Source organism: Macrobrachium rosenbergii, chromosome 20 (assembly GCF_040412425.1).
Source record: "Macrobrachium rosenbergii isolate ZJJX-2024 chromosome 20, ASM4041242v1, whole genome shotgun sequence".
In the NCBI taxonomy this organism is placed as follows: Eukaryota; Metazoa; Arthropoda; class Malacostraca; order Decapoda; family Palaemonidae; genus Macrobrachium; species Macrobrachium rosenbergii.
Window position 1 is genome coordinate 11,322,703 of NC_089760.1, and position 27,347 is coordinate 11,350,049.

A 27,347-nucleotide genomic window follows, 5' to 3' on the forward strand; every position below is an offset into this window, starting at 1 on the left:
GTGAAATATTTGCTGTCATGTTTGGTCTTATCCATTATTTACTTCCCTCCTCCAACAGATTGAGTCTAAGGCTACACTTTTAGTTAATTGAGCCATTCTTACCTCAAATGTCATTCCTCTTTCTTGTCACTTCAGTCTAGCTCCTGACTCTGATATCTGTAGGTACTGTTTCTGTTCTTTTTAAGTTGTAAAGACATAACTATCATGATACGTAAAGTTCTGCATTTCCTCTAGCAATATTTCCCTATCTTCCATCCTCTCTTAAATTATATTATAGTGTTTCTTGCTAGAACTAAATAACGTATCAAGATCTATCTAATTCCATGATTTTACAAAACAAAGTTAAGCTAAAAACATGTACTTTACTGAACAATACTAATCATACCCGACTTATGTGTCTTATTTTATATCACAATTCCCCCCCCCCCCGCTCCCCCGCCCCTCCTTCCCTGTTAACTTTTCAGAATCACTGCGACCATCGTCGCTTAAACCAGACTTTACGTCTCTCGTAAATTTCAATAATTGTACAAAGGCTTCTGTGCCATTTGCCTTCAGCATTCATCGGTGATTATTCATTCGAGACACAAACAGCCTTTTTAGAATCAACGATGAATTGCCTCAAATCTACCATTCACATTGGAACATTCATCAGGAAACACATTTCTGTGAATTTCACAAAAATGTTAAGTTTTAATACTTTTGTAGCTTTTACATTCTAGCGTTGCTAGCGGAAACTTTGATTCATCTGTTGACGTACAAAGCCATATATATATTTGGAATATGTTGTTCATCCCAATGTTTGAAAACAATGATAATTTCCCTTTTTCATTCAGATGCAATGAATCCAACCTTATTGTCTGTATATGTGAATTCTTGATTGTCTCAATTCAATTCAAATCAAGCAATTTCAAAGTTGTTTAATTATTCATTCTTTCAAGTAGACAATTAAGTAAATTAAGATCACATGAATTAATCAAGCCTCCAATTCATATTGTGTAAGTTGAATACCTACGATGAGAATTGCCTTCATTTGTTAGTATTATGCCCAGAAAATCCGAACGCTAATGCCCAAAATATTCAAGTTTCTATTTACATACGTCACCAGTGCATCCCTATTCATCATTCTTCATGTAAAGTTCAGGTGGTAATGTCCCCGATTTAGAAAATTTTATTCTAGACAAAGGCTACTATAGGAGTGTGTACTGCACTTTTTTTCCCCACGGAATGAAAGTCAACCAATTAAAATTCGTTTGAAGAAGAGATTTAGATGAATGGCTTAGGGAAAGTGATTATGGAACAAAGCCAGGCAAAGCGGAGAAGAAATTTGAAAGTTTCTCTAGGGAAGCTTTCTCTTTTCTCTAGAGGAGAAAAGAGAAAGATTTTATAGTTGTTAATTCGTCCAAGAACTACTCCGTTGAATGGAGTAATTGTAAAATTACGTAATTCATTCTTAGGTAAAATAATTTATCTACATACTGATTAAATTGAATTCCAATTAGGACTAGTAAATTTGCATGAAACCTATCATTTTACAAAATTTCTATCACATTATATTGTGTATATCGTAACCTTAATATGGATATTGGAATTTTCATTGTCTCAGAAAGAAAACTTTTTATGAAAATCCTTTGTTGGTTTTTATGTTGAGTTCGGTACAGTACTATGTAAAGACACCTTCCTGAAAAATGTCTGAAAATGTGATGAAAAATGTAGCCTACAAGTCAGAAAGTCTGATAATATATATAGACCTAAGTATGAATGGTACAGCCATTGCTTAATATAAAAAATAGACAATTATATCAATAAACTGTATTATTCATAAAAACTAAAAACAAAAACTTTCGAACACCGTTCAGTGTTTAACGTAAATAGAGGAGGAACACCATTCAGGTGTTCGAAAGTCTTTGCTTTTAACTTTCAAGACAATATATTTTATTAATAAAATTATGGATTTTTAACATAAAAAACTTTATCACTACTTTGTCAATTTTTAGAACACCAGTTAATATTAGGAGAATTGAGATAAAGTTGCTATGATTACTTTGTGAAAATTTAAGAAAAATCTATTTTCCGTTGCAAAACCTGCCTTCAGGCCGTCTGTCCCTCGCATCAGAAAGGCAATGGCATCGATGCATTGTATTCTTAAGGCATTCATTTTCACATTCAGGGAAGTCTATAGCCAGTGATGGCCACTGATGGTTCCATGATCTTCCTCTGTATTGCCCCTGCCATTCTTCAGCCCTTCAGTTTGAGATACTCCTATTGTTAATAAATGGTCCAAATTTAGGTAATGTATATATCTTTGTTTACAAGGTTAGTCATCAAGTTATATGTTCCTATATAGGGATTGAAATCACCTCGATACTGTTGCATCAAATGATGAATATCTTTCTTCTATATGATTAAACATAAAACTGGGTTAACGTATCTTATTTTATTTGCTTTGTCCCATCCCAAGGAAGCTATATTTTATCGCTTACCAGAGATGTAGTATAAAATATATGCTGAAATTTTCAAAGCCTTATAATTTTTTTGAAAAATTTCTAAGACTTATGCTTCAGAGCATAAAGCCAAAATATCAATATCTTTATGGCAGACAAAGAATTCTAATTTTTGAATGCAAGTTACTAAGTAAAAGAAAATTTTCTGGGATATAGGGGAAAATAGTCATTTTTGCTCTTCAACGACTAAGATGCTGGATGAAAAGTAACCTAAAAATTAAAAATTTCCATTTGCTTTTTCAGTTAGATATACACATACACAGAATTATGAATGCCAAGATTTGTTACTTATATAATTATAAACAAACACCTCATTACTATAAAGAAATATTTACTCTAGTGTAGTTTACTGGCGAGCAGTTATTCATCTGGCTGTTCGTAATGTTTGTTTATAATTAACCTATTAATGTATTCATCGGAAAAGGATCAAAGGATTCCTCTATATTTTATACGTCCCCCTAATTAAGGAGAGCATAAACCTCAAAAGGGTTCAGGACCTCGCTTGCTGCTGCCTAAACTATTTTTCGTCTTTCAACCTACACATATTGAACAGCCGAGTCTTTCCAAATCAGTGAAAGATGGTTAACTTGCTCCCAAACTTGGAATTCCCCTTTGATCAGCCACAAGGAAACATAGTTGCCACATAAATATCCTAGCTAATAGGAGTTTCCCTTTTAGTTTTCACATTTTTTACATTCACAGCCTGATTGGCATATATATTGAGTATTAATGTGAATGAATCTGAAGGATGAATTTTTGCTTCTGTATAATCATCAGCTTCACCATCATCATCATTATCATCATTTACACTATGAAAAAAAGAGTCTTCATATTTGTGTGTTTGGTAAAATCCCCTCAAAGTCTGAGCTACAAAAATAAGATGTCATTGAAATCGTTACACGTTGTGGAACACAATTACACTTTTTAATCTCATGTTGGGTCGCTATATTTCATCAGAGCTAAAAAATGGTATAACTAAATGAATGGACATTATAACAGGAGGTGAAATTTGTAGCCTAACCTAGTTATCTTAAATTCGTTCAGCTACTTCTTAAGCATACGTCCTAAATATGAATTGTTTGAATCCTCATGAGGTGGCGATAAAAACATAATCTCTATCCCATTACCAGAGAGCTCAAAATGCATCTTGTAAGCTGTATCCTTTTATCTCTATAGCTCCATATGACAGATGGTTTGAAGACAGCGTAAACCCGTTGGTAACACAACTATATATTAAATTTCTTTTTTCCCCCACTTTTTTTTTATCGATAGAAGTGTGTAATGGAATAGAAGGGGGAAGTTATATTGTTATGATAAATTTTCCCCCTTTTTCTTATTTCGCTGTAGGGAATGTACATTTAAAGTTAAATATATCATTTTCTTCAATTTTTCCTTATAAGGGAAGGCATTTCGTTGCTTCTAGTAAGAATGAAATTAATAGTTTGCTTGCATATTACAACAAGAGGTAATAGCAGCGATTAGTGGAATAATCAAGTTTTGGGGGGATAACAAAAAAATGTTGTATAGCAAGGTTGACAGAATGGAACACCTCACCCTCTGAACACTATCGTTCCCACTAAACACTTCATTATTATGTGTTCTGACAAGGTTTCTGAATATCAGAGACCCCCGAGTACCTTAGTTTCTGAGAATTAAAGAAAAATTTAACTTTAAGTATTGAATTATCCTGGAAACTTGAAAAATGAGTTAAGACAAGTCTTGGGAGGTGAGAGGTTCATTACTTACCACAAAAAGTACAAAATTAAAAAGCTTAATCAAAATATCAAAATAACGAAATTCTCTAGCTTTTAAAGATCTCCGATTTGGAAATATTGATCAAATTAATAAAAAAATACTTAATGAAAGTAATCACCAACTTCCCTGGTACATAAAAAGTTACAAAAAAATCATTCTAAAGATGTGAAAACAAAAAAATTGCCATTAAAACTTCAGGTGAACTTGATAAATAGGAAAAGGTCAAAATGCTCATTGAAAAATAATACCACCCCCAAGGCAATCTAAGAAGGTTCATCGAAATGAGAAAAAATAAATGACATCCTTTTTATTAACTTGTGACCTTTCAAATAAATCTAGATTGAAAATACAGAAAGAGAAACTCTAAAAACATAATGTGGAATTCTGAAGACCAGAAACTTTTACTCATTATCGGTTCATAATTCTAGAGGTGAAAAATATGTATTTTTATCAACTTTACATTGACCTTTAGTCTTCCAAAAGGCTCGAGGTTAAGAACATTAAGGATAGACAATTATCAACCCTCAAAGCACATAGCTACGAACTTTTACCAAAATCAGAAATGAAACAGCAAATATAGAGACTAATTACAATACTAATGACGTGTACAAAAATGTGCGAAAGTCTGTTGTTAGAGAACAGAAATATAAGATACAAGTTAGTCATCAGATCGCCAAGTATATTATACTCATTAAGGATTATTCAATTTTCAATTACTGAAAGTACAATTTAAAAGAGAACTCATTTGGTAAATAGTGATAAACGTACTTCAAATAATAGAAAACAAATTTTACACCGCTGTTCTTTTTCCAAACCCCCTACTCCAATAGTCTTCCTCGGCAAATTTATTAACAAAGACATTTCTTCCCACGTTAGCAATGATTAATCGTCGTTTCTGTTAAGTTTCGAAAATATTTTGCAATAGACCTTCATGTCCTGAAGACATTACCCTTAGTCTACATAAGACCCTGTTACTGAAACTTTCTTCGTTAAAGCTTTATTTCTTGTCGCTGTAAATTTATTTGGGTATTCTACTGAAACAGTTATTGCTGATGTCACTATGTGGCAGCTCTCTCTCTCTCTCTCTCTCTCTCTCTCTCTCTCTCTCTCTCTCTCTCTCTCTCTCTCTCTCTATTATTGGTTCAATCTTTTTCATCTCTTGAATCTCTTCAGGGAATATATGGCATCTATGAGTTAAAATTATTTGATCCAACGAATTTCTTTGCCCATAAGTCACAGACTATGTATTTTGTTTTCCCGTTCTTAGTCATAATTACGTTTCTATAAATTTATCTAAGGATGAATTGCAGTTAAGTAGCCTTACAGAGGAAAAACGTCTCAAACTACTAAACTTTTCCAACGAGATTTTATCTTTTCGTTATTCTGTAAGGTTTTAGTTCATCCATATTAAATTGCTGAACATATATTTTCGGTTCACTAATTTCTCGATAGTATATAATTAAAGATGGCTTACTGTCTTACCGATTGCTTCTTTTCTTGGTCATATAATGATATACTAAAAGTAAAAACGGATACAAACCATAATTATTTTGTAAAATTAAACCAAAATATGAAATAAGAGACTGAAATTGAGGATGTATATGCATTAGTGTTTGAAAAGGTAAACACTAACTGCCTTTGGACTAGGTAGAAAAACAGAGTGGCAAAAGGGATTAAGAGAAATCAACTAAAATATGCCATCAAGAAATACATATTATTTGTCAAACATTTTTTTAGTTCTTATTCACAGTCCAGCTTCACTGGGGTTTTGGATAGTTTATATTCTTCAGTATTATACGCTGAAAATATTATTTTTGTGTTAATTCAAATATAACATCATTCTAGAAAAAATATATTTATTTAGTATATTATTTGTCAAACATTTTTTGAGTTCTTATTCACAGTCCAGCTTCACTGGGGTTTTGGATAGTTTATATTCTTCAGTATTATACGCTGAAGTTATAATAGTTATTTTTTGTGTTAATTCAAATATAACATCATTCTAGAAAAAATATATTTATTTAGTTTAACGTTTCTGCATAATTAATTTTTTTTTCTCACTGCCCTTCCCCTCACAGATTATTGGTATTTGTATGAGGCCTACTTATAGTAGACTTCCTTCATTAATACTTCTCCTCATGCATCAATTACCAAACTGAGTTTATTTTATGGGTTAAATTTACCTTTGTGATAATACCAGCGTATTGTATTTTTTTCAAGTGACATTAAGTATTCTTGATTTCCTGTAATGTTCAAAAACTTCATGTTGTGTCCCTGAGTTGGCTAAAATATTGTTTAAATATGAAGTTGTACCAAAGCACTTGCCATCATTACCAGTTACTTTGAATAATTCCTGATACTCCGGCTGCTACCTATTACTGTTGTTATTAGTACTATGATTCATAACGTGAACTATGAAAACTCGTTTTGCTTCCGAATAAGTGTAACTCATATAAGCACAATTATATTTCATAATGCACATATGATATCCAAAGAATCTCCTTCTCTGTATCTGTTTGTCTGTCTGTCTGTCTGTCCCTCACTCTATCTGACATACGATCTTTCTAATAAAAAAAATAAATATTATAATGTACTTCCATAAATCCAAATTATTCTTAGCATATCTGTCGTTTACAGCCGACCATAAGATAAAATCATAATAGAAAATAATATAAAACTAATGGAGTAAAAAGATTTTGCCACGTGCTCCCCTTTTAATTCGTCTCTAGCTATGGCCGCAATCAATAATTAACAGAGGCAATGAAATAACTACGGAATATGTAAACAATTAGTGGGTCAAAACCAGAAGCGAGACCAGGCCTTTTACACTCTGCTTACTCATAGAAGGGAAAGCCGTTACTCCCCCTAATGGCTTTCGGTAAATAAACATGGCGTTGGGGCTTTATTGCTGGCCATAGAGTCGCCAATAAAACCTCCCCTTAGACAGGGGGACTACTGCTCCCCGATATGAGAGAGAGAGAGAGAGAGAGAGAGAGAGAGAGAGAGAGAGAGAGAGAGAGAGAGAGAGTTATGTCGTCATTGTTTACTTTTGGCCATATCTCTAAATATTTGTATCTTTATATCACCTGCTTTTACCAGTTGTGAAGTGAATGTGAAGATGGTTCATTTTAACTTTTAAAAGATTGTTTCAAACTGTCAACTGACTACAATGTGTTTACTATTCTCTGACCGGCCTAATGTCAAGTTGCTTTTTACCTGAATTAAATACTAAAATCACACAGGGCAAATAAGCCAGCAAGTCTGTATTTTTTAATTTTTAGGGGAGCGGTGGGGATAACGAAACATTCATCATTATTCAACTGACAAACGTTTCGGTATATCAAGTGTGCTATCTCTAAAAGTAGAATATAATATATATCTTTTTATGATACCAGAAAAATTTCATAGAGCAATAAAATGCCAAATGGATCATTAGTTCCCTCTTTTAAAAAAAATCATCATTTACGGCGAAGTCCAGCACAATCCCTGAGACTTTAGCCATTCTTATTAACTGGCCAAGGTTTAAAACATACATTTCCATTCTACATATTAGCCCGTATAATCCAGTGGTGCTCTTTTAGTCACCTCTGAAGACGATAAATTCTCCGTCTTCGAGCTAAATATTTAAAATTTTAAAGGGAACATACTATTTCGTTGAACTCTAATGAGGCTCTGTCGTAAGAACGCAAATATGAGAGGTCATGTGTTCGAACTGTGAATAAATTTTACGTGCAGACATGTCTACAGAACACAAAAATTATGTCGAAAATTATTTGCCATCCACTGATCCTCTGACACCCAAAATGTGTTTGACAGTTGAAAGATTACACGAAGCATAATCAAAATACACGAATAAGCATTTTTTCCAGAAGTAGTTTAGCCGTAAGAAATTCCCCGGTAAAATTCAAGTAATTAGTTACGAAACATTCTTGAATAGTTTCGGAGGTTTTCATAAACATTTTTTTTCAATGAATTCCCTCAACTGACATGTCCTCAATTAAAAAGCTGCTTATGCTCCATTCAAAACTGCATTAGTATATTACTTTCTTATTAATACTCGTTTGATATATCTTCATAAGATTTACAGCTACACAGAAAAACGTGGAACTAGGCTTGATAACAGTTGCCTAAAAATGATGGACAAGCATCATGTGAAAATTATAATAATCCTCTGCTGACTTATTTTGTTTGGGTAATGGTCCCACTGATGATGAAGTACAATGATTGGTAATTGGGTTAGAGACTGTACATACATAATTGTACAAACATAATCGAAACGTAAACCGGCATAGGATTCCTGATACCTTCGCTCTGTTTGCAGATATATTGGTAAAGCTACCGTATTATTAATCAGTTAAGCAGGATATAGTTTAATGTTAATAACCGATACTCCGTCGGAATATTAGCTCTATAGTGGAGACAGCAGACATATTACAAGAATTTTAGTTAAATACCCAGAAGCCTTCGCTCTGCTTACAGATATTAGTAAAGCTACGAAATTATTAATCTGTTAAGCAGGATATATTTTAATGTTACTAACTGATACTCCGTCGATACACTAGATCTATAGCGGAAACAGTAGACACATGACAAGAATTTTTGCTAAATATTAGAGCCCTTTATTGTTCATCGTGGTAATAGGGGAAACCTCCCCCCCCCCAAAAAAAGGAGTGCTGACAACGACATCTTGAAAGGAGAACGTCTAAAAGATGATTAAAAGATGAAAGAGTGAAATGGAGAGGAAAGGACTGAGGATGAGTACAAGCAAATCCAAAATAACATTTACCTGAAAGAATGCAAAGAGAAAGCCAGCGTGAAATGACACAAATTGCGAAATAAATGTAACTTCGGATTTGCAATGACCTAAATGGATTAAATGGGCTAATATGAAAACAGAAGGAAAGAGCATACTGCAGGGAACGGGTAACAAGAAAACTAAATTATCAATATCTTTAGTGGGGTAAAGTAAAAAAACGCAAAACTTGGTGACGTTTCCTTAAACCTACTACTTCTAACAACAACAAAAACGTGGGTACTTACAACAATAACGAAGGGCCTCTTCAGGAGTGTGGCAAAAGACCGCTATAATGTATAACTTCAGGAAGGCCATATTGCCAACCGAATCCAAAAGCTGTAGAAAGACGGAGAAGAGATTTCGTTAGTTGAGGAAATATCAGAAGAGATAAACATGATTCTGTGTTTACATGAAGCTTTCCCTTTTAAATTGCATCTCAATATATCAGAATAACCCATTTTCCATATGATAACAATTTTCAGTTTCACATCAAAACATAAGTAAGCTGATTTCACAAAAAGAACCCCTCTCTCTCTCTCTCTCTCTCTCTCTCTCTCTCTCTCTCTCTCTCTCTCTCTCTGTAGATTATCTTTTAAATCAACATCAGTAAGTCCTTCCATATATATTTTGTTGTGAAGCATTATTTATTACTTCTGCCATGAACGAAAACCATCGAATTAAGCTATGGCCTAAAAACAGTAAAAGAGTCTAATCCCTACTAAACATTAAATCCCTCGCGAAAAGAGCTGAAGAGCTTCCGGGAGTGGCACAAAAGCCCCTAAGGACAAAAGCACTTGGGACAAAGGATTCCTCGTCGAAAAAGGGGGGACAAAAGTCCCTCTGTTAAAGTGCAAAGCGGGATAAGACCTGGCGATAAAATTTGCATTAAAAGGAAAATGGTAGTATGCTCCGAAAAGGGCTACGAAATTGGCACTGTAGAGTGTTTTATTATATGTCTTCTTTTCATAATTCATCTTTTAACTGATTTTCTAAAGCTCGTGTAAATCTAAATAGTAGAACAAATGTTAGTTTTCATTACTTCACAGAAATTCGTAATGAGTATGGTTTTGCTTTATCTATTATCCTGATGGTCTTCATTGTTCAGTGTTCACTTTCATATTTATCCGTCTAACTATCTAACTAACTATCTATCTATCTATCTATCTATCTATCTATCTATCTATCTATATATATATATATATATATATATATATATATATATATATATATATATATATATATATATATATATATATATATATATATATATGTATGCTGCTTAAACAAAACAAATCTCCAGTGCAGAAAACTTCCATAAACTGCAACATATACTCCCATGAAAGGTTCATAGTTCCTCACTGACTATCCAAAACACAATGCCCAACTCATTTCTCTTACAAACATTTTCTCAATTCCTTAACATGAAGAGCCTTCTGTTTTGATAGCCATTCCATACCTTCTGTTCATTGCTCTAAATTATTCGATTCATTGCCCTTTTCAAAATTTCGTAATCAAAAACTTTTTAAACTCTCATTTTATTTTTTCGCCTTTGTCACCCTTTCACACACCTATGAAAGTCTACAGTTCAGCACGAAAAATCCATCGTACCAGCCTATATATTTCTACACTTCTTTGAACATCTACACATCACTCGTTACTTTTTTTCGAAGGAAAGATGACTCAGTAGTCCTCATGTAAACTAAGAATGAAGGATGGTTTCCTGTAGGATTCATAATTTTTAAAACCTTACTTTAGATAAGGCAAGATATGCATTGGTGAAAATTTTAAAATCATTTTGTCAAAAAATAATGACATATTATCACTAGCAGAATTTTAGGATACTAAATACATGCAAGGTAACACACAATATCAGAAAGTTTTACAGCTAAAGACGGAATATAATAATGCAAGCTTTGTAACACGTAATCAAAACTTCAGCATCATTTAGGGCTTCATTAGCTCACAATGATAGATACGACCGAGGGCTCCAGAAAGGAAATCAGCTTTCTGAGAAGCAAGTTATAGGAAAATGGTGATAAATAAATAAATGAGAAAATACAAAAAAAAAAAAAACTATACACCTAAAATCAGGAGACGACAGCAGAAAGGTAGAATAAATTTGCTCTTTTCCTAAATATTTGGAGATCAGAAGATTCTACCACTGCACTAGCTGTATCCAAGATAAAACTAATAGCAAACCGATTAGTATTAAACCTGTTACCAGAAAACAACAAACTGTTAGCGGCAGCAGCCGATCTAGTGTTGCGAGAAAAAACAGCGAGGTTAGGTAAAGAAGAGTGCAAGTGTATGAAGGCTAGTGATAAAAACGAAGAGAAGAGTAAGCAAGAGAAAATAATTACTATTGGCAAAATAAAGAAAATGCATTCAATAAGAACCTATTGGCAAGAAGCTAAATTTATCGTGATGTTTGGATGCCTCAAACATTTAGCAACACATATCAATGAAGCAAAAATAAATTTACTTATAAAGACACTGTCAAAGGATTAAAAACTCCTTCATTTTCAATTCCTAATCATAAAGTTCCATTTGCAATCATTCAAATCTAACAAAATATTTCATTACATACGGAAGTGCTCGACAGGAGAATTTTAAGAATAATCAGAAACGGAGAAATAAAAATTTAATACATAGCTCTAAAAGCCCTTTCAGTTCAGTTAAAAGAGGAAAATCATGCAGTGATATTTATAATTCTTAAATTCTGTAAATTTCGATGTAATTCTTTTAATTAATTAAACACTTAAACGCTTTCCCTTTGATATTCAAAATTTCAAATCAATTTAATTTTATTTCCCTTGATGGGTTCATCAAATCAATTAGTTACATTTCAGTCTGATTCAGAATGTATTGACATTCAAGGTTATGAAAAATAATTCAACGAAAATTCATTACACATAACAGAAATTATAAAAAAGATACTTATTTCACTGATTTCTGGAAATTTGTTTTGCTTTTGTAAACTTGTAAATGTTCACCTTCGTCTCATTTTAATACACACATATATATACTGTGCATATACACACACACACACATACACACATACATATATATATATATATATATATATATATATATATATATATATATATATATATATATATATATATATAAATTTATCTAAATAGTTATTATATATATATATATATATATATATATATATATATATATATATATATATATATATATATATATATATATATATATATATATATATATAAATGAACATCTCCAAATAGTGGTCATTATGCTTTTAGTGGTAGTCTTTCAAGATTTTTTTAATACTGGGCTGTTAAAGTTTGGGAAATTTAAAAAAAATTCCTGTTCATGTGTCAAAAAATATTTTTTACTAAATTATACAGGAAACGTTTTTGGTAAGTTTTTCTACAGCAATTAATGATAAAAGGAGATATCTTCTAGTTTAATTATTTGAGTTAACGAATTACAAATTCTTGTTAGAATTTATTTTCTTTGATAAATTAACATGCATTCATTAGTTAGATGACCGTAGTGAAGCGTAAAATTGTTATATTTTTTCACATTTAGGCATAACATTCTTAGAAATGAAAAGTACTTCGAACTATAATACATGTCTGAGTGAAGCCAGTGTGTAAAGCATGCAACCGTCGGTGACACAACCGTACGCTTAAAAGTGTCTTTAAAAAGAGCAGAAGAATAGTGTATTTTGCTTACAAAAGATATATGGACAACCGTACTTCATGACGTAACCCTAATATATATATTCCAAACTTTTCGTAGAACAAAAACGGAAAATGAGCTGTCAATAAAGTTGATCTCATAGCATCATATACTTTGTACAAGCAATAATATTTATCACACGTCCGATAAAGATTTGCTATTTGAAAGTCGACCTAAGAAACTATATCATTCAGGATGGATGTTTGAGATAAAGGAAAGAGGAAAAGCATGTTGAAAGAGGACATTTATAAAATGTAACCACAATCAATTTGTTATGAGACAAAATAAGAACGATTAAACGAAGTCCAACTGAAATATTGCTGATCATAAATATGAACAGGTTTCTTGTACCTATAGTAATTAGTTGCTGCAAAACATAAGTAATAGTAAATTCTCCTGATAGACTATAAAAGTGACATCCTACATTGCTAAGCTCTCATTGAAGATGGTTATCATAAGCTGAAAGATAGGTCACAGCTTCCAGGAATAATTTGATAGAGAAAGGATATGCTAAAGGAAAAGTGGAATGCCAAGAAATTATGATGTTATTTATGAAAGATAAAATAGAATTCAGTGCTTTAAATATCAAGGATCCGTTAGAATACGTGCAAGACATAAGTATAAGACACTAGAAGAGTTAAAATGAATCGGATAATATTTAGATCATTTCTACACTTTTCGCCTATATTCAGTAATAAAAGCTTTCTTATTTTAATGGGGAAACCCCTCAAGTTCAAAGCTCTTCATTGTGCAAAAGAAATTTTATGAAAATATAGTTTAATGAATCGCATAGACTAAATTCTCAAACACAAAGTACCTATTATTTCAATCATATATCTTATGGAATATCCAAGAAGAGATTTATAATAAAATTCTATAGCTTTCCAAAACTCTTCTTTCAGATAACTAATAAATAAAACTCGAAAGTTCCCTGGACACTACTGAAGAAGATATTTATGTATTTTCTATTTAGAAATATTGGCATCTATTGGGACCCGAGTTACGATTTGAAGCCAAACTTACATAAACCTTATACTGTGAACAACGTCATTCTCTCTCTCTCTCTCTCTCTCTCTCTCTCTCTCTCTCTCTCTCTCTCTCTCTCTCTCTCTCTCTTTTTATGAATCACTTCCCTCACAGATGCCAAAAAGCAACGAATTGTGACGTCATGGCATTTCCTTAATAGTGCCGATCAGAGCCTGAGAACATTTTGAACATCTGCCCGTGGAAGCCAACAATCTCATTAATTCGAATGAAAGTTCTGATCCTGACTATAATTGGACAACGCAATTGATGACGATAAAGTCGTGTCAGGGAAGAGAATTCTCCCAGAAGCGGATCAAGTTAGAGGAATTCACGAAGCTGCGTTGCTGCTCACAATGTATTACTGTTCATTCCTTTCTTCCTAATGGTATCTCGTTGTCATAAATATTACTGATTTTTCGGTTTTCTCGTGTTTTGCTCCTATTGAATTTACTCTCCCACAATTTCATTTTGTTGTTTTACCAGGAATGTCAATATTTTCTGTTTGTATAGTTTTTCTTAGTTCACTGTATCTCATACAGGTTTATCGTGATAAATTTTAGTAGATTTCTTTACTATTAAGTAAATATGTTATTATAGTCTACAGAGTGGAGGTAAGTCAAACAACTGGTGAAACCAGAAAGGTAGATGGGTATCTGAGGGTGTGTGGAAACTGTTCGTAAAAGTTAGGATGATATGTATGGTCGACCTCTGGAACATCTTGCTTTTATATGCTGTTTAAGTATACCTTAGTTTTACCAGACCACTGAGCTGATTAACAGCTCTCCTAGGGCTGGCCCGAAGGATTAGACTTATTTTACGTGGCTAAGAACCAATTGGTTACTTAGCAACGGGACCTACAGCTTATTGTGGAATCCGAACCACATTATAGCGAGAAATGAATTTCTATCACCAGAAATAAATTCCTCTAACTCTTCATCAGCCGGCGGCGGGAATTGAACTCCGGCCCATCGAATGACGGTCTGAAGCTCAACCGACTCGGCCAACAAAGGGCTTGCTTTTATATGAACAAAGTACATATGGTTAGTGCAAATATAAACAAACAAGACTGAAACTGAAGAAGCAAACCCTTTATTTAATTTAAACTGTGTATAGATAGATCAAAAGCTGTAGAACACTCTATTCTAGAATTTTGTTCATGTGAAAAAAGATAAATTGGTTATAAAATGTGCAGTTCGGTTTTCAACATTCTTGTTTGATTAACTGTAAGTTACCTCTAATCCCTTGTCAAAGAGTCGCGCAAAACACCTTGTGTGACATTAAGATACTGGGACCAAAAATTTCATGAAATTAAACCTGAAGGACATTAATGTGATAACTAATAAATAATTTTTGGTATTTAAAAGTATCCTGATTGACTGAATAATCCGTTTAAAATATCTACTTTTTTTCACATTTCTTTTAGTACTTCTCGGCTAAGCAGGAATTCATTTTACAACTCAAGACTACAACTATCCGGATACAAGATGATCCAGAATAAGAAAAAATGATCAAGTAATATAAAAGATTACGAGCTATGCCTAAATATAAGATAAAGAAAGGCAATGTAAAATGTAGGAGGTAAAAATAAATAAAATAAACGTATCAAAAAACAATTATAAATATATATATATATATATATATATATATATATATATATATATATATATATATATATATATATATATATATAGATATACAGATGCCCCATGTACACAAATGAAATTGAGGATACAGTCCAGACCCATTTCATCTATTGAGACATTTTCCAAAGGACTATGTTATTCATAAGTTTTGTTTATATAGAATATTTGATGTGGATTATATCTTAATGGAAAATAACAAGCGTATAGCTTTGTTGCTCTCGAGACAAGGATTAAATATACTTTTTTTGCAATTTCCACTGCACTCTTTTATATTCCAGTATATAACACGGTCCTAGAACAGACGATTTTAAGGCACGTAATAAGCCTGGTTCAAAGGACAGCAAAACGTGGCACTTGTTTACTTTTCATTGAGAAATAATTCAGATCAGGCGTCCTGCGAAAAAAAGGTTTGTGAATAGCTCACCCTCTGCCTGTCAAAAGAGTTCTGCCTCCTACTCACAAGCGTGATTTTTTTTTTATTTCCTGTATGCTCGCATGTATCGTGCTCGCATATAGAATGTAAATTTCAATTTGTTAGCACTGGGCTCTTGGAAAACGTCTCAATCCACGAAATCTATTAGACCCATACCGTCTATTTCACGCTACCTTATGATATCTTGTATTTTACGCTACGAACTCGTGTGAGTTATGTATGTATGTATGTATGTATGTATGTATGTATACATACACCGTGTATATATATGTATATGTATATATATGCATAAAACATACATACATACAAACATACATATATAACTCACACGAATTCATAAAGTAAAATAACAAAATATCATACGGCAGAATGTAATAGAGGGTATGAGTCCTATAGATTTCGTGGATTGAGACGTTTTCCAAGAGCCCAGTGCTAAGAAATTGAAATCTACATTGTATATACTAGCACAATACATGCGAGCATACAGGAAATAAAAAAAAATAATCAGACAATACAGGATGTATGGTGAGAGACACACTTGATACTTAACTGAAATAGGTCAATGACAAGATCGCCGTCGCTGCAGATAACTCAAAAAAATACATACGCGACATATTCTACCGGATCCTTCATATTTAAGACAATACATTCTATTACATCTTTCATAAATAACATCATAATTTCTTGGCAATCCACTCTTCATTTACAGCTTCTAAAACGCATTTATAACATGAAAATTTAAAAAAATTAAATATAAAACTAAATACTGTGGAAGAAGTTACCAAAAATGTTTCCTACATAATTTAGTAATTTTTTTTATACGGAAACGAGTTATTCCTTTTAAATTTCCTATACCTTAACAATCCAGTTATTAACAAATCTTAAAAGATTTCCAGTAAAGAAATAATGACCGCCATCAGAAAAGGGTCCATCTATATATATATATATATATATATATATATATATATATATATATATATATATATATATATATATATATATATATATATATATATATATATATATATACATACATACATACATACATACATACATATATATATATATATATATATATATATATATATATATATATATATATATATATATATATATATATATATATATATATATATATATATATATATATATATATATATATATATATATATATATATATATATATGTGTGTGTGTGTGTGTGTCATGCCTTAAATATGAAGGATCCATTAGAATATGTCGAATATGTATTTTGTTAATTTTTTTCAGTTTCTGCATAGACGGCGATTTTGTCATTGACTTATTTCAGTTAAGTATCAGTTAAGTATCAAGTGTGTCTCTCGCCATACAGCCTGCATGGTGTGAGAGACAGACTTGATACTTAGCTGAAACAAGAACTCAGTAATAAAATTACCGTCGATGAAAGAAAGACGTGTAAGATGTAAGTATTAGGGAAGTTATATTTAAGATGTTCATTTTATATTGATAACTAAAGTTTTCCACCCAGAATCAGTAATAAAAGCAGGAATGTGGCTCTCATCATTTTCTTGTTTTCATGGGAGAAACCTCTCAAGTGCAAAAAAGTTATAGAAACCAAATTTAATGTATCACATAATATGAATTCTCAAACAGTGTGCCTATTATAATAATCATATATCTTATGGGAAATGTACGAAGAAATTTATAATCCAATTTTATAAAATTTAACCATTCAAAACTCTTCTTTCAGATTATCATTAAATAAGTCTCGAATGTTTCCTGCCGTACTTGGAAAACATTTTATGGATGTTCTACGTAAAAAATATTAGCATCTCGTGGAACCCGGTTATGATTTGAAATGAAATTTAAAATGAATTGCATTCTGTAAACAGCATCGCTCTCTCTCTCTCTCTCTCTCTCTCTCTCTCTCAACATATATATATATATATATATATATATATATATATATATATATATATATATATATATATATATATATATATATATATATATTTATATATATATATATATATATATATATACACACATACATACATATGTGTGTGTGTGTATTTGTATGAGTTATTCTCCTCAGTGATGCCACAAAGTAACGAATGGTAACACCATGGCATTTCCTTAACAGTGCCGATCAGAGCCTGAGAACATTTGGAACATCCGCACGTGGAAGCCAACAATCTCATTAATTCGAATGCTAGTTCTGATACTGACTGTAATTGGACACCGCAATTGATGACGATAAAATCATGTGAGGGAAGAGAATTCTCTCAGAAGCGGATAAAGTTTTAGGAATTTACAATATATTACTGTTCACCTCTTTCTTCCCAATAGTGCCTTGTAAAAAACATTATTTTTCATCGTTTTGTATTTACTCTGAAACTATTTCATGTCATGTTTTTACCAGACCTACTGTACATTTTCTCTTAGTTCACTGGAAACTCATGCAGTCTTGTCTTGATCAATTTTATACAAAGATTAATAGCGGCAATGTAGAGGGAGTAGAGAATGTGTAATATAGATGGCAAATTCGGTTAACTAAAAGTTCTTATGATTACAGGAGGGTGTCTGTTTCGTGCTAAATTAGGTCTGAGTTAAAGATATCAGCCAAGGGTGTCTGTTTCGTGCTAAATTAGGTCTGAGTTAAAGATATCATCCAAGGGTGTCTGTTTCGTGCTAAATTAGGTCTGAGTTAAAGATATCAGCCAAAGATGTCTCTTTCGTTGTTCAAAACCTTTTTGGATGGATTAGTGTAAAGTGTAGGAAAGAGGGCAGCAGTTGTGGGTGCAAAGCTGAATGGAATGTGGTATGTTGATATTTTCTGATAATGCCATACTGGTTAGGGATAGTGAAGTAAAACCGCAGAAGCCAGTAAGAGAGTTTACACATGCTTACAAGAGAAGAAAGTGAACAGTAATTATGAGTAAGAAAGGCCAGGGGAGGAAATGGAAACCATGAAGATGGACCATGTTGAATGGAAGGTGGAAGAATAGAAATGGTTGGTTATTGTATTTGATTAAATATAACTGATCATATTTGGACGAGGAAGGCCGGGGGGTGAGTCACACAACAGGTGAAGACAGAAAGGTAGATGGGTATATGTGAACATTTGGAAATCGTCTGTAGAAGTCAAGGCTGAAATGTTTGAAGGACTTGTTGAACCTATAGCCTTTATGTGAAGAAAGCGTGGTTGAGAAATGAAAATGTAAGCAAAAATTATTGTAATTTAAGCAGTGAATAGGATTAAAAGCTGTAGGATAGTTAACGTAGGTAAAGAAAGTATTTTGAGACTTTTTTTTTCATATACGAAAAGATTAGTTAGTGAAAAGATGTGCAATTCAAATTTTAATATTCTTGTGCGTAAAAAGGAAAAATCCCTCGCTGGCTGGCTCATTGACTGATTGTAAATTACCTCTACTCCCCCGCAAATGAATCATACAAAATACCCTCTGGGACATTTAGATACTAGGACAAAAAATTCATGAAATTAAATCAAAAGGACATTTTAAGGTAATATGAAAGAATTAATTTTCCGGTATTTGAAAATATATGGCATAACTGAATAATCCATATGAAATATCTTTCTACTTTGTTACCTTGCGCCTAGTTATGACAGGAATGTTTTACCATTCAAGGCTAGATTAGGATAAAAGACAATCCAGTGACAAAAAATGATCAGGGTATTAAAATAGATTACAAATTATTCCTAAATATAGAATAAAATGTAAGGTAAATGAGGCAGAGATAAATAAAATAAAAGGACATCAAAATAATGATTATATATATTTACACACACATATATACATATACATATATATATATATATATATATATATATATATATATATATATATATATATATATATATATGTGTGTGTGTGTGTGTGTGTGTGTGTGTGTGTGTGTGTGTGTGTGTGTGTGTGTGTGTGTGTGTAGTATTTCAATGGACAGGGAACTAATGTTTGGCTATATCACGTATGTAAATGAAATAAATCTTTAAAATGGAGCTACAAATGTTAGAAATCTATTAAAATTATACGTCACGATACAGAAAGTGGTGCTGGATTGGTGATTTAGTGTAGAAGGTAAGATCTCATACAGACCAAAAAGCTAATTCATCAAAATTATTAAATCTATGAAGCTTTGATATTCCTAAAGCATTTTATTTTCATCATTATATGGATTATGGTACTTTGCACTATCTAAGCTTGAGAACTGATTGAAAGGATAGCCCAACGTCAAGATAAGGTACATTCTTTTCCCTGTCCACTCCGACTCGACGAAGTGTAGCGCCAGAGAAGCCTGAAACATACTAATTCTTTCCCTTTTTTCTGCTGGATCTCTGTATCTCTCTCTCTCTCTCTCTGTTTATTTATCTATCTATTCAGCTATCTTTCTACACACACATATATATATACTGTATATTTATATATATATACATACATACATATATGTGTATATATACATATGTGTATATATACATAATAATTTATGTAATTTATTCTTTCAAGAGGACTTCATCTTGAATAGTCTTGAGGCTTACAGTATCTGAAAAATTATGTTATTGGTTCTAGTTAAGCATCATCAGTGATTGGTGCATGAATAATTTTAACACTACTGCAACCATTAGTCTATCAAATTAAGGAACCTCTTGCGTTATATGTGCAAGAAACTTAAGGTTACTTTGTCAAATATAGTTCTGAAACATCCCTTCTCTTAAGTAGTGTCGCAGTTACATTCATGACTTACAGCAGAAATAAAAGTTCTTTCCCATCCTACTCAACTTATCATATTCATGACCTGAATCATTATGCAGATGGCCAAGCCATTTGTGAAGCTAATGGATTAACATATAATTACCCGCTTTGAAAACACGCGTGCCACTTTATTTTAAATATTCTTATAAATATGTCCTTGATTAGTCGATCATTATATTTACTTAACCTGCAAGCTCATTGTCATACGATCCGTTGCTCAAGCAGATCATAAATAAGATGGCGTGCATTCTGTATTGTCTTTTTAGAGGCCTTCACAACTGTCACGTCTCTTATACATTTCTAGTAATTTTTCTCACTTTTCGTCCTGTTACAGCCATCATTTATTTAATTTATTACGTAGTTCCTCACAGATACATGTTTACACGCAACATAAACTGCTAGATTCAGAGATGGATGAATAATGGGAAGTGACTGTCGAATGACGGAGACTAAGTAAGAAGATCTAACAGACTAGGTAAGAACCTAATTTACCGTGAGAAAGTATTGAAAACAATATTATCTAGCATCCTCGCACCGCTATCAAGCTTCGTTATAATCATTACTATCAAGTACATCGTGAGTTAATACCAATATTTCCGCTAGCTTATCTTAAGACCTTCGTAATCCATTTGAGACTGACTATGAATTAAAATAGACCATTTAGATGACAATAAATATTTTGTTTTGTTTGTGAATCATAAGTCCAGCGCTGACTCCATGAAAAAACCTTATGTCTATGCAATACGACGACATATCCATCTCTCAAGCACGAAATTGAATGATGTCGTAAATGATCATTCCATGAAAGTAGCTTGTGGGTGACGGAAATTTTTGAAGCTGAATTCTCGATTTTCTATTTTACACACACGAAGGAGTAATGTCAGGTGATCATCTCAACTTTCAAGGCGCTTTCATAAATATTTATAATGAAATGAAACATTAAATCTTCTTTTAAATAAGTGCTAAAAATGCTATACTTTTTTTTTTACTACCAAAGTGATGCTGACTACAGCTGATAAAGGAAATGGAGGGTTTTTCAGCTTTACAGGAATGTATTGTAAATGTCTCTCTAATATAGATGCAATTCCACTCAGTTAAGAAAAACATTTCTTCGTAGGTTATGATAACATTTACAGTATGTGAAATTTTGTGCATGTTACGCACCGAGTCAAAAAACATAGGAATGAAGACATTAGAGTTTTTGTAAGGATATTCATTAATTCCTGAATGATTGTGAAGCAGTGTGAAGAACGGCATTGCAGAAACTAAGGTACATGTAAAAAGAAAAGATAACTATTGAATGGTACTATGGTACAAGGGCACCCGGTTAAATGCACTTAGTCTAAACTACTTACAGATATTAAGAAATTCACTAACAAGAAAATAAAATTACCTACGTATATAAGACTAGCTATTTCATCTCTTCGAACATGGTCTGTCCTCATGGTGTCCGTTTTTCTTCGATATATCTCGAGTCCTATCTGATGCCTTCCGTTAAACAAAGTTTGTAAATTTTATAATGCTTTGCCGATTGAAACAATATCCTCAGCGCATTCTAAGCCTATCAAGGTTCCACCTTTACTCCAGCCTTAACCCCCCTTCTCCATCTCCAACGACTCTTTTCATTGTAAAATACGTAAGAAAGCCAAACAGTAAAGGTGACATAACATAACCCTCTAGTACCCCACAATTTACTACAAATTCACTTGACAAGATTATTAACACTGACCTTGCATATACGTCCTTCACGGACAGCTTTATTCAGCTATACACATCTAGCAGAGATACTATAGTTTTCAAGACCTACTGACTGGTGACCCTTATAAAAAATAATGCCTCTCGTAATCAACAGACCAACAGAGGGGAATTACTAAATTCCCGATGATAATGCAGTATCATAATATAAATAATAAATTTGATTACGTTTAAAATGTCGTAAACAAAAACACGTGAAAAGCCATTAAAACTGTTTAAGTTACATACCGAGGAAACTTTACATACTTTACACATGTTATGATAGTCAAATGCAAGTACATTGGTTAAGAAAGAGTTTCTGATTCACAAAAGAAAATCATAAATCATACAAAAAGGATGTTGTTCATGTAATTATGGTAATGTGACTGGGAAGTTGCCTTGCCGTGGTGCTGTCGATGACAAAAACAAATATTAGTAGATGGGAAAAATAAATGCACACTTGTTAGAATATCAATGAACGTATCACATAATATTAACAAATCTAATGAGTATCGACTGAAACTTTAATAGAAATTCAACAATGTATTATTCTTAATCGATAATTACCTTTCTAAAGGAAAATAACAATAACTATACTCCCACAACATCGCATACTCTCAATATGCTTGCCTATAGCTAGGAAATTTTCCTATAAATGTTTGAAATAAATAAAAACGATCATTTTTTTTAAATACCATGTGATTTGAATTTAACAGATTATGAAACCTATCTTCCCAAAGCTGGAAACCATACTGATAATTGGTCAAGGAAATTAACAAAAGTGATAAATAGTAAAAGAACGATAATATGGATAATAAAGTATTAATAGAATTAAATACTTATCCAGAAAAAATACGACAAAAAAACTAACAAACAAATGATAATGAAAGGTTCCCGAGTGAAAATAAATTGTTTGTTTACCTTGTCCAGAATGAGCAGCTACTGGAATGGGAAGGTAAACAAGTTAACCATAAAAGCCCATTAGAAAAAGAGAAAAAAATATGCTTATTCAGTGTTCCCTATGGTCGGATAGCGGGGAAAATACGGTGTAATCTTGGCCGCGGGTGGAAAATAAAGCCATTCACGTTTTTAAGCTTTTCTGCCTAAAATTCCACTACGAGAAAACAACCGCGGGATGAGATTCTTTGAATTCCTATGGTCTTTGTTTTACCTAAATACCGTTCTGCAGTATAATGAAAAGCGATCTAATTGAAAATTTTCAGTGTAAATCAAACGGAGGAGAGATTAATGACGGCAATATTTTTTTTTATAATAAAAAACTAGGGTAACTTCATAAATGTCTATGTGTGTATGAAACTTTATCATTAATTACACGTATGGCCAGCTTAAAGTTTCAAATAAACTAAGAAACACCCAACCAACATCGAGTTAATTTTATCTTGGCAATAAATAAAACGTAAAGGGAATTACATAATAATCTCCCTACTCTGACCAGGATTCGGGCTTAAAATCTTTCGATTAATAGTAGATGCCAAGTACTTTATATTTTCTACCTGTTTTTCATCTAGGCCTCTTCTGTCTCGTATAAATAACCTATTCCTCCCTACTTAGTCGACATCATAGCCTCATTTTTACCTCCATACCACCCAATTCAAAAGATTCCGGTCACTACCTTACCCTTCTTTACAATTCTTCAGTTTGTGCTGTAATCACCAGATTATCTGCCTATAACAATTCACATAGGTTTTCATTCCTATTCCTTTCACTTAGTACATCCACAGCCATTGCAAACAGAAATGGATTAAGTGCCAATCCTTGATGTACACAAGCTCCAACTCCAGACATTTCTGTTTTACCACAGGCTGTTATTACTGCTATTCTTGTTTTGTACATCATTTCAACCAACTCACCCAACATCTGTAGCACTATTCTCTTCTAAAATATCAAAGTACTACCTACCCTTGTATTCTATTAAATGCTAGCGATATGTCTATAGATGCACTGTAGAGTTTCAGATTACCTTCCAGGATCTTTTCCTGTAACTCTCTTATTATAAAGATCAGCCATATCTCTCCCTCTAAAGAAACCATGCTGCTGTTCACCAATTTTTACAACTCTCATAATCTCTCTCCAAGCATTCTTTCTACAGCTTTCAACAAATGTTCTGTAACTTGATTCATCTGTAATTACCACATTTCATAATATCTCCTTTCTTGTTAAACATAGTTGCCATCAGATTTTCTTCCCAGTCATTTGTCATTACTTCCACCTTCTAGAATGCCTTTAACAGTTCCTCTATGCCAAGGAAGTACAACATTTCAGTTTACACTCTGATGGACCTAGAGCTTTGTCACTCTTCATTTTACTTATAGTCTTTGTATCCTTTATTAATTTCATCTCCTTTACACACCCATCCCCCTATCCATCTCCCCCAAATCCCCTCTTTCATTTTCTCTGAAAGATGCTTATGGTAATCAGCCCATCTTCAATTCATGTTATCGTCCCTCTGCAAGATATTTCCTTCTCCATCTTGGATGACACTGACTGACCCAGATCTTGTCCCTGCTTTTTCCTTGAGATTGCTGTTCTGTAAGTATTCTTGTAACCATCCTTTATAACAAATTTTCGGTTCAGCTCCGTTGTAGCTCTTCCTGAAGCTATGGCCAATATCCTCTTAGTTTCCACTTCCACTTCGCTTTATCATTCCTCGGCAATTTTCCACACGTCTCTCCTTCCAGTTCTTGAAATCGATAGACTTCTTCCTAACTGAATCCTGTACCTCTCTATTCCACAACCATGACCCATTTTCTAACTCTCTGTGTCCTTTTCCCTTCCACGTAGTCTATTGTACACACATTATTCATCAGCCTATCTATCACATCTACAATTTCTCTTAACTTTCCTGTCAGGTATCAACGTTCCTACTATAATTTACCACTACTTCATTAGGGTCTTCAACCATAGTCGTGAACCTTGTGATACCCTTCATCCATTTACCATGAAAGTAGGGGGTCCTGAATACTGTCGCCTAAGGGGAACGGCCTACCCTCATTTTTTACCTAAAACCGGCATAGTACAAAGATATGGTTAAGGATTTTGCAACCACATGCCCTTGCGTTCCATGGTAAAAAAACAATCTCCTTATATACAAAGCCTTAAAATTTTCCATTAAAAATAACACATTTGACAGCTTGTATTGTACTGGCGTACGTTCACATTCATCCTTATTAAGAAGATTATTTATCCGTAGATTAACAATAGATAAGACCTTATAACGATGAATGTAAAAAAATTTATTCTTATCTTAATTTGCTATAAAATAAAATCTTCCATAACGATTTGCCTTTTTTTTATATGAACAGGATATTCACCAGCCCTAAAGAGAACCATATTTAATGCCAACACTGATAGAGCCTGCTCTGAAATTTGCATATTAGCAAAAATTATAAAACGAATTCTACGAAAAATGAGGTTCTGCAAATGATTCCTGATAATTCAAATAAAAGTTTATACCCAACTCCTGTAACTGGCATTAAATTCCTTTATTAGTGGGAATTAATAAGTAAAATATTTGCAACTTTTTCTGTGATTTCTAGGGAAGAGTATGAATAATATTAGATTTTTGTTATTACTTTTACTTCCGCGAATTTAATTCCAGTAATGGTAGTCTTTACAACTGTTACTATGAATTCGTAGAATAATTCTGATATCCAGCACCACCTACATTTAATGTATCATGAAACGTGAGAAAAGTTGCTTTTTGAATTTATATTCTCTGTCTGAGTTAATACATCGTGTAAAACCTCCCAGTATTACATGAATTTCTCAATAATATCTAACGATAATTTGCTACTATTTAATAGAAATGCTATCATATGTTTTATCATTCAAAATGACCTTCACTTTATACTGAATTTCATCGCTGCATCAGATATTCTCCCTTTAATATCGCTGGTTAATTCCCAATAGGGTGGCATTATGATTTCGCAGGAAGATACACTGACAAAAGTAAGAAGAGGTTACTTTTGGCATTCTTATAAGGTTTCTCAATTTTTGTCGGAACTATTTAATCTAATAACCCTAATATCTCTCTTGATTACATGCCTTATAAAAATCTAAAAATAATTTAAAAAACAATTTGCGGATATCTTTGCCACTAGAGTTATATACTGGTATGATCTCTTTCGTTGTTGTAGATGCCCAGTAATAAACACGAAAAAATCTACACCATTATCATCATCTCCAATTCAGTGTGCCGCAAAGGGCTTCTGTGGAATTCCACCACTAATGCCTTTCCTGTGTTGCTTCATACAAAAGTCTCCACTTATTTCCAGCCTCCCTTATAATTCTCATTGTAGTTGTCGGTCTTCTAACTTTTCGGGTGCCCAAAGTAACCCAGATGACACCTAGGATACTTTGGGATTAAGGGAAGTTCAAGTCTAAACCATCAACATCTCTCTTTCATCATTATGGTATCTATATGAAAATTATAGAATTTAGGCAATGACCCCCGTGGTAACATTTTTCACTCTATCCTGCCACCTGACTTCTAATATTCTTCTTCAAGCTCTGTTCTCTAGATGACAAAATCTTTAAAATATTGTTTTACTGTCATACAAAGATTCATATCTGTTTAGTAATTCATATCATAATTTCCCAGAATTGACATTTAAACATTCTTTATAGATGCTCTTACTTTGGAGAAACCTCCAATTGCTAAATTATTTCCGAAAGAAAAGTAATAAATTGCAACCCATTTTCATTTGTAGATTTTCCCAGACCTCCCTTACCTATTACATTCGTAATTATACCAAAAACAACTCGCAAATCTCCTTGTGTTCCATCTATAACCGTCTACATGTCTACATAAAATTCATCGTTCATTTCTTCAGAATTCATTCGGTGATGTATAGCACGCTGTAAAACGCATAGTGCACTGTTTAGATTTACATCTTCCCAGCGTTAATCTAGTGGTCACTACTTTGAATGATTTTGTAGTTGATAGTGCAAATTATTATTTTCGAAACTATCAGTA

General features: G+C 32.7%; 1 protein-coding gene across 1 annotated transcript in view; it reads right to left on the reverse strand.

Moving 5' to 3' along the window:
- LOC136849044 (major facilitator superfamily domain-containing protein 6-like) overlaps positions 1–27,347 on the reverse strand; it is a 725,072-nt gene that overhangs the window by 280,273 nt on the left and 417,452 nt on the right. Inside the window, exon 9 of the mRNA XM_067121936.1 lies at positions 9,297–9,387. The gene's annotated coding sequence lies outside the window, so the exon portion shown is untranslated. The remainder of the gene's footprint in view (positions 1–9,296; positions 9,388–27,347) is intronic.